Source organism: Lissotriton helveticus, chromosome 8 (genome assembly GCF_964261635.1).
Source record: "Lissotriton helveticus chromosome 8, aLisHel1.1, whole genome shotgun sequence".
Classification (NCBI taxonomy): domain Eukaryota; kingdom Metazoa; phylum Chordata; class Amphibia; order Caudata; family Salamandridae; genus Lissotriton; species Lissotriton helveticus.
In genome coordinates this window covers 990,962,749-990,976,364 of record NC_136069.1, presented here as the reverse complement: position 1 = coordinate 990,976,364, position 13,616 = coordinate 990,962,749, and the positions used below count along the sequence as shown (strand labels likewise).

The following is a 13,616-nucleotide window of genomic DNA, read 5'->3' as shown; positions in this document are numbered from 1 at the left end:
CATCGCACCATATATGCAGCAGCTGATAGACCCCGACCAGGCGGGCTTTATCCCCCAACGGCAGACCAGCGACAACACCAGGCGGGTGCTGCACCTCATTGAGGCCGGGTCGCGCACTAAGCCGGGCTGCATGCTCCTCACCATCGATGCGGAGAAAGCATTCGACAGAGTGCATTGGCCATACCTCGATCAGGCCCTCCGCCACTTCGGATTTGGGGAGAAACTCCGCCATCGCATCTTCAACTGCTACCGCCGGCCAAATGCCGCGGTAAGGGTGAACGGTCATACCTCCCCGAGATTCGACATTGGCAGAGGCACGCGCCAGGGCTGCCCTCTGTCGCCGCTCCTCTTCGCACTATATATGGAGCCGATGGCTCAGAGAGTGCGGCAGCATGCACTCATATCTGGTATCAAATTTGGTGCCGACACGCATAAGATCAGCCTGTACGCTGACGACGTCTTGCTGTCCCTTACCGACCCGATGCAATCCCTGCGTGCTCTCTTTGTAGAGCTTCACACCTTTGCCCTGGCGTCGGGTTTTAAAATCAATGAAGCCAAATCTGAAGCCCTGAACATCTCCCTACGCCCAGAAGTGGTGGCCGAGATTAAGTCAGAATTCAAAATACAATGGTCAGATGCAGCCGTTCCATACCTGGGCGTGCGCCTGGCTCCTACTGTCCGGGGTACTGCGCGAGTCAATTATGAGGCACTCACACTCAAACTCCGGGAGCAGCTCCGGCGTTGGAAGCCGCTCACGTTGTCATGGCTAGGCAGAATTGCCGCAGTTAAAATGACACTGCTACCGCAGATCTTGTATCTGTTTCAGACGCTCCCCTTGAATCCCCCGAAGGGTTGGCTTCAGCAAACTCAATCGGAATTGTCGCGGTTTATTTGGAACGGCCGGCGCCCTAGGTTCAAGCACGCTCTCGCCACTCTGCCCCCAGCGAACGGGGGGGTCGGTGTGCCCGACCTCACCCTGTACTTCCAGGCTGCGCAGCTGCGCACTTTCGTGGAATGGTTTCAACTGGAGTCCGGCAAACACTGGCTCTTCCTGGACCAGGCGGTGGCCGGCCGTGCCCTCCAAGGCGTGCCTTTCCTGCCACGTCGACACCGACCCCCTAACCTGTACGCCTCTGAAATCACAAGCACCGCCCTACGCGTGTGGGACAGAGTGGCCGTGGCCAAGGGACTGACCACCTTCCCCTCGCCCATGACCCCCATCTTTGAGAATCCGGACTTCTCGCCGGGCTTGGATGCCGGAGCATTCATGACTTGGCGGACGACGCCCTGTAGAGCGGCGGGGCACATGTTCGACCTCAAGGGGGTCCTCCCGTTCCAGCAGGTCAAGGCGGACTACGGCGTGGCCGAATCGGAACGCCTGCAGTACCTGCAGGTGCGCCATTGGGTGCTCCACCCTTCGATCCAGCCCGGGGCCCAACGGCACCTCACGCCCTACGAAAGGTGGCTGCTGACGCGCACCTCGGACAAGAAATTGATTTCGGATCTTTATCAGCAGCTACTTCTCACCCAGGCGCACACATACAACGCGGGCCAAGTCAGGTGGGAAAGGGACCTAGGGCGGCAGCTCACTAGGAAAGAATGGGAGGGGGTGTACCACAGGGCCAGACACTCGGCGCACCACACCGGGCTCACCGAGACACTAACTAAAGTAGCCACATACTGGTACCACACCCCTGAGAGACTACACCACTGGGATGCCCGAGTAAGCGACAGATGCTGGAGGGGGTGCGGGGAACTAGGGACACTGGAACACTTGCTATGGAGCTGTGAGGCGCTGCGCCCCTATTGGAACCCTATCCTGGACCTTATAGACGCGCATCTAGACACACAACTGCCGCGCTTCCCAGCATACATTATTCTAGGCCTCCCGAACGCCCTCATGTACCCTCTGAAGTCCTGGAGGGGGCGTTTGATCGCGCTTGCGCTTGGGGCAGCGGTCCAAAACATTGTGGCCCACTGGAGAGCGGTTCAGGCTCCGCAACAATTGGGGTGGCTCCACCGGCTTTGGGCGATCCTGGGGATGGAGAAACTATCACTGGCAGCAGCGGGGAGGGGGGCGGACTTTGCGGAACTCTGGCGACCATTTCTCGCCCTGCTTACTGGGGAGTTTCGTGAGGTGAGCTGCCCACGCTACCTGCGACTGCTACGCCTAGCAGAAACACCTCTCCCAGAACCCAAGACACGCGCCCGTAAGCGCACAGGCCCTGCGCACGTAGCACCACCTGACCGTTAATGATAGACCACAACCGATAGATTACCTCCGGAAATGGACAAGGAGAGGGGAGGGTTGGGGTGGGAAGGGTAGGGGGGTTGTTTACAGTTCTTTGTTTCCTCAGGTTGCACTAGTACTGCTCAGCTTGCACCGTTGTAGCACCTCTTATGACGCGGCCGGCCCAGTTGGGTTGTAGGCGGCTTGCTGTGTTAACGGACGATATGCCCGCTGGCCTTATGATAGGGGTCAGAGGGGTTGCTGACTTAGGCCTCCCCGGAGTGGTGACGGCCCCTACAAATGTTTCGGAGGTGCATTCTGTTTGCCTATGCTCAATAAAAGATTTAATACATAGGGGATACTGAGGGATTAAGGGCATAGTGTTATTTGAGTTAGGTGAATTATGACTTTAGCCTATTGGCTTTGACGTGGTATAATAGCATTCTGCTTTCCAAGTAGTAGAGGCCTATGCTTGAGCAACTCCATATTCTAAACTGCAGCCATTTTCTGAGCCTCTGTCGGTGAGAGGTGATATTTGAGATTACATGTGTTGTCCACCAGTAGTGAACCAGACAGAACCGGTTCTTATCGGGTGGAATGTGCTCTCTTCGTGCCGAGTCAGAGCAAAACGCTTGGCCAGCTGCTTGTTGTGCTCTTGGTACGAGGTGGTACAGGAATCCAGTGAGAACTGTGGGCGGAGTTAGCTAGAAACTTCGATGGAGAGCTGCATTCTATATTAGAGAAAGGGGGTCCGAGAGATGCTCAGATTCAGAGAGATTCAGAGATGCAGGCAGAGAGAGTTTCTGAGAGGCAGAGAGCTTCTGAGATGCTGAGAGATGCTGATATGCTGAGCTGAGATGCTGGTCTGGTGTTTTGGCGGTCTGATGATACATCACATTGCAGACGTGCAGACGTGTGTGTGCCACAGAGAGTCCGGACACAACCAGAGAGAGAGGGAAAGAGAGACGGACCCTTCTTCAGATGACAAGACGCCTAAGATTATGGTGAGGTGTTCGATGTATATCTAACTTTATCTAACTATGCTTTTATTTTCAGGCTCTATGTATATCTATGATTGCTGCTAATGTGTACTGTGATGTTTAGTTATTTCTTTCTTTTGTCATCCTATTATCATGTAATAAAGAAACCCTAGAGCATATCATTTGTTGGTATTCCTTGTGAGGGAAGGTTGAAACCCCTTTTTTACCAAGTACTTACAGAGGGATGGGCGATTCCCCTCTAATGGGTAATTGTTGATACGGAAGGGAAATGCCTCCCATCAGGGATGTCTAAATTACATTGCCAGGAGGAGCATGCGCTGTGTACCCTCTTAGATTAGGAGGTGTTGTGAATTTCTGCGTACCCTCTTGGATTGGGAGGTGTTGTGACTTGTTGTTATTTGCGGGCTCCTCAGCAATGGTCTAATATGTTGTTAGTGTTTATTCCTTTCTTGGGTAAGTATTGTGAAATGTGGTGTCTTTCTGTAACCTGAGAAAGGGTGTGGTAAGTAATGACCTGGTGACTGACAGAAGCACCAAAACATAAGGAGAAACACGTCATTACAATTGGCGTAGTCGGCAGGATATGAACGCTGATTTTAAAAGGGGAAAATATTGTTGTTTTTTTTGCAATTGAAAGCAGACTCTCAGATATCAGTTGATTTATTTGCATGGGGATAGCCCATATGGTTTTCTGGCTCAGGAGTGAGCTAATTGTGTTGGGTTGAACGAGAATTGCTGTGTGTTTAAATGTGTTTTGTATAAAGGGCTTGTGAATAGCTTTTTACGTTAGGCAGAAAGGGCGGGATCCCTTTACAGTGTTCAGTAAAAAGAAATGCATTTAAAATGTGTGCAGCTGCAACAGGAATGTACCATCTCAGAATATAGCCCTGAAAAGTGGGATGACATTTCAGACAGAGATAGTGGGAATATTTTTAATGTGTTTAACGTGCAGCCACAATTTGAGCATTTGCCAAAAGAGCTGAAGGAACTGTTAATTAATGCCTAGTGTGAAAATATTCCTTTGACAACGGACTTAAACGTGCATGATTTACAGGTGAAAAATGTTACAGAAAATCTAGTCAGGTTGCCAATTGCACAGGCTGTTTTAATTAATTCTTCCGAAGAGAGTTTCAGTCAGATAAGAAGACCCGTGTTTTAGAATTAATCAGACCTAACAGTGCACGATACATTTTGCTTTAAAAGAAAAATGCAGGCATATGATTTTGAAAGTGTACAACAGCGAATTAAGTATGACTGGCTACTTCCAGGTTTTAAAAATGTATTTTGTGATTTTACCCAAAAGCAAAGTGCCCATTTTAGCAATTCAGATGCTGAACAAATGCCCCTGACTATGTGCTTTGGCACACTAAATGATACTGGACAAAACAGCGTGAGAAGAAATGTGAGTTGCTTATGGGAAGTCGCACTAGTAGTAAAATGGCCCATATAGACAGAATAGCAGTTGGGTAGGATTTCACAGAAGCAGGGTTGGTGACCCCAACAACTAATGTTTAATATGATTTTATGTAGCTGGTGCGCAAATGTGATAATTCTTTGCCCATGACAGTTGACGGTTACAAATTGAACAAACCTAGACCTTCTTTGAATGATGCTACCCCAGATAGTACAGAAATGTGATGTGATGTTGGTATGCAACTTTTTAAGGTTGTCACTGTTTTATACATCATGCTGTTCCATTTACGAATGGAAAATTCCACAGCTTTTGGGTTGGTAACGGCTGGAAACTAACATGCCTTGACCTTGGGAGATAACATGCATTCCACGGAGCCTCCTATTCCCCGGGCTCTTTGTAAGGGAGGGGTTCGATCGCAGGGGCAGTCTCTTCTCTGTTTGTTATGTTTGGCGAGCACCCAAATTGTGTCCATGGAAGAGCTCTGTGTCAAGACTTTAAAGCTTCCTTTAATTGGAATGATAGGGAGGCTTGCACAAAGGTGCAGGCTTCATCACCATCAAGCCCCATCCCTATGAGGAGATAGGCAGAACAGACAGAAATTGGCAGGGACTCAATTTTAGATCGCGGAGAGCTGCAGGGAAAGGAGGGGTTTGCTAAGCAGAGAGCAGCCCGTCTCCTGCTTGCTATGGTTGACACTGAGCCAGCTCTGAGACGCGGAAATCTCTGGAAGGGAGGGGGTATGTTAGCAAGGAGTGAGAAGAGCGTACAGTTGACTGCCCCAGCCCTTCTGGCTGTGTAAGAAAAAATTAGATTTTGCCCAAATAAACTTAGAGAATATACTGCAGGTAGCATTCTTAAGCTATTCCCCAGATTTAGAGGAGAGCTTTGCAGACAGAAATTAAAATATTGAACTTTGAGAGATGTAAAAAAGAAAATTATGTGCTTTTGGATCGAAGTTTTTTGCAGGACATGTGATACTTGTTTATCGTTTCAGGTTGCTGGGATGGGCTGCGAGTGATTCCTTGCCCCGCCCGCTTGTTTTTTTGTCTTTTTTATTTTTTATGTTGTTATGTTAGTTTATTTTTTTTTAAATTGGAAGTCTCCCAAGCCTGGAGCCAGACCGGAGCGGACGGTGATGTCCTGTGGCTGATGGCAGAGGGGAGCTGATGATCTATGGCGGACCAAATCTGATGGGGTTCTTCCTTGCCGAGGGGATAATGAGGACGTTGGATGCCAGAGAGCTGTCATCTACATAGATGGACTGCTTCTTTCTAAGCGAAGAAGGGATCAGCAGAGTGTTCTGCAATTGGAACTGTCCCCTTCGAGTGAGGCTGACTTTGAAAGAATGAGAGATATCTTTTGCACAGGAGAACTGCTTGTGCACCCTGACAAGTGACAGTGGTGTTTTTTGTTTTGCTTTTTTCACAGAAAAGAACACTTTTTTCCCATAGAGACACTGTTCTGTACTTGGAGTAGATATTTTCTGAGCTACAGTGGGCTGCCTTGGCAGTAGAATTTGCAGTTTCATTATTAGAGGTTCACATGACACAAGCTGAATTATTTTGAGATGTTTTACCTGAGTTATGAAGTTTCAAAAGAACAAAAAGAGAAAACCAGTTAATTATGATCTGCTTTGAATTCAATGTTTTTGAGTAGTCACTTTAACACAAGAGTTATTGCTTATGTTTTTGATTCTGTGGTACAGTTTTTACTCTTTCAAATCTGGCCTGCAGTATTGAATGTTTCGCTCTGAATATTTCGTTTTTCTTAAGGTTTTGCCTTTAATGAGATATGTAATGTTTCAATGTCAATCAGATCTTAAGTTAGATTTTTTATGTTGCTGGTGTGTATGCATTGATACTGCTTTTACAGTTACCAGATATAGTGCCCCAATGATAGTTTTGTTTTTCAGTCATGATCTTCAGTTACTTGTTACTTTGCAATGATGCCAATTTTGCAGTTAAATGATGCAGTCATAGCTGTGCCTTTAGTTCGGTGATTTTAATTTTGGTATATGTGGATGGTGTTGTTCAAGGGTCAAGGGGTGTAATGTAGTGAATGAGCCACTTTAGTGGTCTGATGATCTGTGATGACCCTCGATCACCACCATTGTGTACTGACTTTAGTGTGCTATGCTCCTTTAGCCTTAATGTAGGGTGGCCTTGCAATAGAATAATCTTGCCAAAGAATAGAAGGTATGGGATGTCAAGGTGCAGTGTTGTTGGTGATGGTGCACACATGTGCTCCATAGGGGATACTGAGGGATTAAGGGCATAGTGTTATTTGAGTTAGGTGAATTATGACTTTAGCCTATTGGCTTTGACGTGGTATAATAGCATTCTGCTTTCCAAGTAGTAGAGGCCTATGCTTGAGCAACTCCATATTCTAAACTGCAGCCATCTTCTGAGCCTCTGTCGGTGAGAGGTGATATTTGAGATTACATGTGTTGTCCACCAGTAGTGAACCAGACAGAACCGGTTCTTATCGGGTGGAATGTGCTCTCTTCGTGCCGAGTCAGAGCAAAACGCTTGGCCAGCTGCTTGTTGTGCTCTTGGTACGAGGTGGTACAGGAATCCAGTGAGAACTGTGGGCGGAGTTAGCTAGAAACTTCGATGGAGAGCTGCATTCTATATTAGAGAAAGGGGGTCCGAGAGATGCTCAGATTCAGAGAGATTCAGAGATGCAGGCAGAGAGAGTTTCTGAGAGGCAGAGAGCTTCTGAGATGCTGAGAGATGCTGATATGCTGAGCTGAGATGCTGGTCTGGTGTTTTGGCGGTCTGATGATACCTCACATTGCAGACGTGCAGACGTGTGTGTGCCACAGAGAGTCCGGACACAACCAGAGAGAGAGGGAAAGAGAGACGGACCCTTCTTCAGATGACAAGACGCCTAAGATTATGGTGAGGTGTTCGATGTATATCTAACTTTATCTAACTATGCTTTTATTTTCAGGCTCTATGTATATCTATGATTGCTGCTAATGTGTACTGTGATGTTTAGTTATTTCTTTCTTTTGTCATCCTATTATCATGTAATAAAGAAACCCTAGAGCATATCATTTGTTGGTATTCCTTGTGAGGGAAGGTTGAAACCCCTTTTTTACCAAGTACTTACAGAGGGATGGGCGATTCCCCTCTAATGGGTAATTGTTGATACGGAAGGGAAATACCTCCCATCAGGGATGTCTAAATTACATTGCCAGGAGGAGCATACGCTGTGTACCCTCTTAGATTAGGAGGTGTTGTGAATTTCTGCGTACCCTCTTGGATTGGGAGGTGTTGTGACTTGTTGTTATTTGCGAGCTCCTCAGCAATGGTCTTATATGTTGTTAGTGTTTATTCCTTTCTTGGGTAAGTATTGTGAAATGTGGTGTCTTTCTGTAACCTGAGAAAGGGTGTGGTAAGTAATGACCTGGTGACTGACAGAAGCACCAAAACATAAGGAGAAACACGTCATTACAACTGTGCATTACTCTACTCTATAAGTATAATTAAACCTATTCTACTTTCTATTATAGTATTTAGTAATTGCCTCTTCTTCTCTTCTTTCAGAAATCTATCATGAACTCCTTACTCAGGTAAGCGCTTTTCATTTCTTGTTCAAGGTAGTCTGCAACCATTAATAATTACAATGTACACATATTTGTTGCCAAATCAGTGACTTATCTGGATCTTCTTTTTATCTTCGTCTGTTGCCGCCGTGCTGCTTCTCTCTCAGAGTGGACTGCTGCCGGTGGAGGCCTCGTGAAGACTGGAGAAAGGATTCTACTACCAGGTAAGTTCTACTCGAAGTTTAGGAAATCTAGAGCTCATAAACTTGTCTCTCTGCGAACTTCAAAAGTGCTAAATATTACTGTGCGTCAAAACTGCACTCGAAAATTACTTCTAGGAAACTCTGGAACACTTGACTAGTCACAGGGAATTCTCAGGTGAAGTGCGCGGCAGTTGGCATTCGCGCGCTTCACATCACTTGAAGCACCTGCAAATCTGTAAGCAACTAGACCGCCATCCCGAAATCATTAGCGGCGGCCATCTTGAGGTTCATATCGTGAACCAGTACTCTCCATTCATTGCGCAAAGGAAAATGAATGTTGTTTTTCTCGCGTGATTTCCACTGGAGAGTGGAAATCACTTGACCATTCCATAGATCTTAGCGCCGCCTTTGACACCGTCTCTCACAATATTCTTCTCCAGCGCCTGGAAGAAGCTGGTATCACAGGGACTGCCCTCCAGTGGTTCCGTTCCTTTCTTGCCGATCGAACTTTTCACGTAGCCATTCCACCCCACCAGTCCAAATTCCATCCGCTGGACCAGGGGGTCCCCCAGGGATCCTCGCTGAGCCCCACGCTTTTCAATCTGTACGTGAGGTCGCTGGCGGATGTCGTCAAGCAGTGGGGCCTGACCATGGTCTCATATGCTGACGACACTCAGCTGGCGGTCACGCTCAGCGGGGACTCTGACTTGGATGCCCCTAGGTTCCAGAATGGGCTGAGGGCGCTTGCCAGCTGGATGAATTCCAACCATCTCCAGTTGAACGCAAAAAAACTGAGATTATGACCATCGGCAAGAAATCGGAACTATGGGGCGACATTTGGTGGCCTCCGGAACTGGGGCCTACCCCGACTCCGGTAATGGAGACAAAAAATCTTGGAGTGTGGCTAGATCCCGGCCTTAGCTTTGTCTCCCATACCAAGAGAACGGCCGCCAGTTGTTTTGGCATTTTGCGAGGATTAAGAACAGCCTTGAAATTTTTTGATGCCTCAACCAGGCAGCTGGTGTTGCAGGCGACGGTGATCTCTCGGCTGGATTACGCCAGTTCTCTTTTGGTAGGGGTGAACCAAGCTGAAATTACACGTCTGCAACGGGTGCAGAACGCGGCAGCCAGAGTTGTGGTTGGTCTGCCCAGGTTTTGCTCCGCTGCCAACACTCTGCGGTCTCTCCATTGGCTTCCAGTCAAGCAGAGGATTCAGTTTAAAGTGCTTTGTTTGTCCTACAAAATCCTTAAGAGCTCTTCTGCTCCGATTCTTACGAATCTCTTGACGCCTTATGTCCCCGCCAGCTCCCTGAGATCCTTAGGCCAGGATCTAGCAGTTGTCCCTCGGTTTAAGCTTAGCCGAGCTGGAGGACGCTCATTTCGAGTTCGGGCTGCGGCCCTTTGGAACTCTCTTCCTTTAAAGATACGTGCGTCTGATAATCTCTTTTTATTTCGTAGAGCCATCAAGACTTTTTTATTTCTTTGAGCCTGTTCCTTTTTAGTCTGCTGTCTTTTTAGTTGTGTTGTGTTGGTTACCTTGTTAGGCGCCAGGACGCCCCTTTGCTGGGGCAGCTGTGCGCCGAATAAATTTCCATAACATAACATAACATAACATAACATAACATAACATAACATAACATAACAGTTTTGGGTTCTGATACCTCCCCAGATGATGATCACTTCCCCATCCCTGGTTTCCCTTAACTTGCTAAGATCACTACTAAGCATCTTCAAAATAGCTCCCAGTTGAGTTTTTTGTGCATTATTGTAAAAATTGATTAAAATCAGGGAGCATTTTCCGTCTATGCGAATCAGAACCATTTGATAATACATTTCCTATTTAATCATTTCAATCTTTAATGCCCCTACCAAATTCAAAACATAAACACAAATTCCCCCCCCTTAGGTCTGCCGTGTATTGAACAAATTGCTGCAGTGTGAAATCTCTTGCATCCATTTAAGTAGGTTTCATCATTCGCCCCGGTCTCTTGTATACACAGGATGTCAAATTTATCGATAAAATCCACCCGTTCTTTATTATTCAATGTATTGCGAATGCCAGCTATATTCCAAAAAAGAGCACTGACACCAATACTTTCCACTGGGTTTGTGCCCGGGTTAACTTTAGTCTGGCAAATATATTCTGACGTATTTTGCCCAGCCCTTCCCAAAGCTCCAGTCTCCCCCAATTCCAATTCAACACTGATTATAGAGCCTACCCCAGAACCCAGTTCACCTTTATGTTCAATATCCCTCAAGTCTATTTTTTATACATTTTTGTAGTTAGTCATACAGGGTTTACATGTACTCTGAATATCAAAGCCAGTAGTTATCACCTCTGTTTTTGTTGGGGGGATAGTCATTCATTTTCACCTGATGATTGAAAGGGCCCATATCTGTTCGTTACCTCGATATTATAAATCGGATGGTCAAGGGACAGTGTAGTGTGGTGGTTTCCATTTTGCGAAGTGGGAAACTTGGGCTGGTAAAAGAAACCCAAAGGGAGAACATTAATATTAGTATGGGAGATATTTTTGTCCCCAGCTCTTAATAGGATTTCCCTTACCAGGGATGGTGATCTTAATGAGAGAACGACAGAGTCCCCTGTAAGAATTTGTTGCTGCTTCCAACCCATCCAATCCTCCTCACCATTTTAAAATCGTTAAACATGTCTCTGGTCAGACCTGTTTTATTCCCGAGACAATGTATAGCTTTATTCCGCAATGAGGCCCATGTTTCGCCCTCGCCTGTTGGTGAGGCTGGAACACTGGCCAATATTACAGTAAATGGGGTGGCTTCTGGGGGTACATTTAAGTTATGTATACTGTTTTCCATTGGACTAGACTGTGTCAGGAGGGTTCTTGATGATAAATCACGCACTTGTCTCTCACCCAAGTGTGTTCCCACACCACCTGTTACTCTTTCGTTAGTTGCTACTCCCCTGATTAAGGGAGTACTATGCACATTTGTTAATGATTTTAAGTTAGGCCCAATTCCTTTATCCTTATTCTTTTCCCCAGTATGAATTGTTGGGACTAGTGGTTTATCGCTCATTCTCGCACTCGGTGCTTAGGAGAAACAATGGGAGCACACCGGTTATGAGTAATCCCCTTCTGCATGATCAAGTTCTGATTTTGAAGAACTTTCCCCAATCCTACTTCAATCGTATCCAACCTAGCAGTCATGGTAGTAATAGATTGTTTAACAAACCTTGTTGGCTCTGTTATTAGATTAGTCAGATTACCAATTTCACTGGACGGTATATTATTTTTTGGTCGCAGTACATTGTCTGTACCTTTCTGGGTCTGAGATTTGCTTTTTTCCCCTGCTGTTTTTTGGGGTTATTCTTGGACATACTGTCTTCAGTAGGGTTCTTATGTATATCACACAGGAAAATATCAGGGATCTTGTTTCTCAAAAGTATACAGGGTCTTTTAGGGGGAGGTACGTTTTCTGATTCCAGGTCGCTAATAGAGATTTCGTCCGAGATGCCCTGGATACAACCATTTTTAGGTAAGTCATTATTTGTGTTACCCGAAATATAGTTTTCATCCCTCTCCCTGTCAGCCATGAATAAAGCTTTATCATATAATTTTGACCCTAATGTGTCCATATTTAGTGTTTCTTCTACTGAGGAAATCAATTTTTTTTCTAAGGCGCCAACAGCCCCAGTGAGATAGTTAAGTAGTATTAATTTTCTATTTTTGGGCTTATTAGGGGGTTTCACAGAATGACTTGCTGTAGTCTTTTTTTCCCCATATTATTCACCCTGCCTGGTCTGATATTAAAGCATCTGAATCCTCTCCGCTTTACCACAAATGACCGCCAGTAATTTTGACGGTAATCCAGCTAAATTCAGGTAGAACTCGGTCATACAATATGTATTGTACAAAAAACACAAAGTGTACTATGGACTTGTACTAATATAACCTCCCCACATTTATATTAAATATTAACAACTTTGTCACAGGCCCAATATCCCAATATCCTGGGAATACAAAGTCTTGCATGTTGTCTGTAATAGAGAGAACTCCTGAAAAGTTCACACTTACCTGGGAAGCGAGACCAATTGGGAAGGGACAACCCAACCTCTTCCTTGCTCTTGCGGGCTGGCCAAAGGTGTTATTCAATTCGGAAGTCCGAAAGGGCAGGAGCAATGTCTAAAGTAACAAGTACTTAGCTTTCATAGTCGTTACAGAACGGTCTCCCTTGTGAACTGGCATGAAATTTTGGCAGGTTGCAAAGGTTCGCCAGCACCGGTCACAGATAAGATGACAGAGGGGTGGCCCTGCCCTGCCTCTTCCTGCCAATGACGGGCAAGGACGGGCCCGCCCTTGGCACGGGCTTCGCACTGGCGCCGCCCACGCATGTCCTGCACCGCGGTAAGTGTTGCCGCTTTTTGTAGCTCTGATAGGTGGCGAGGTGCTCCTTCCTCCAGGGACAGCAAGGTAGTCTGGGGCCTGGAGTCCCCTCGTGCGCGGCAACAGTGGCAGACTAAAGGCGCGTCTTGCATCGCGGTAAGTGTTGGTGCTTTTTTATAGCGCTGACAGGTGGCGAGGTACTCCTCCCTCCAGGGAGAGCAAGGTAGTCTGGGGCTTGAAGTCCCATTGTGTGCAGCAACAGTGGCAGCAGTGGCATATTAAAGGTGCGTCCCGCGCCGCAGTATGTGTTGGCGCTTTTTGTAGCGCTGACCGGTGGCGAGGTGCTCCTTCCTCCAGGGAGAGCATGGTAGTCTGGGGCTTGGAGTCCCCTCGTGTGCGGGAACAGAGGCAGAGTAAAGGCTCGTCCTGCGTCGCGGTAAGTGTTGGCGCTTTTTATAGCGCTGACAGGTGGCGAGGTGCTTCTCCCTCCAGGGAGAGCAAGGTAGTCTGGGGCATGGAGTCCCCTTGAGCGCGGCAACAGTGGCAGCAGTAGCAGATTAAAGGCACGTCATCAAAAAGCTTATGAGTGTCCATGGCTGATAGAGGTGTGAACTCATCAAGAGTAGAGTGGAGGCAACAGACTGGTTTGTGTCCCTCTGCTAAATCCTTTGTCACCTCAGTTGTTAGACCTTTGAAGCTAGAATAAATGGCCTCAACTTTATCGAAGAAAAACCTAGCTATTTCATCACATAAAATCTGACTTGTGGGAATACTTGGTGGGCATGGATGAGCCAGACTAGTTACTGTCTTAAAAAGCTCTTTGGCCAAGTTTCTTGCCAGATTAATTCGTTTGGCGA

The 13,616-nt window shown here is 46.7% G+C and overlaps 1 protein-coding gene across 2 annotated transcripts in view; it reads right to left on the bottom strand.

Annotated features, from left to right (window-relative positions):
- LOC144771845 (omega-amidase NIT2) overlaps positions 1-13,616 on the bottom strand; it is a 555,629-nt gene that overhangs the window by 320,541 nt on the left and 221,472 nt on the right. The window lies entirely within an intron of this gene.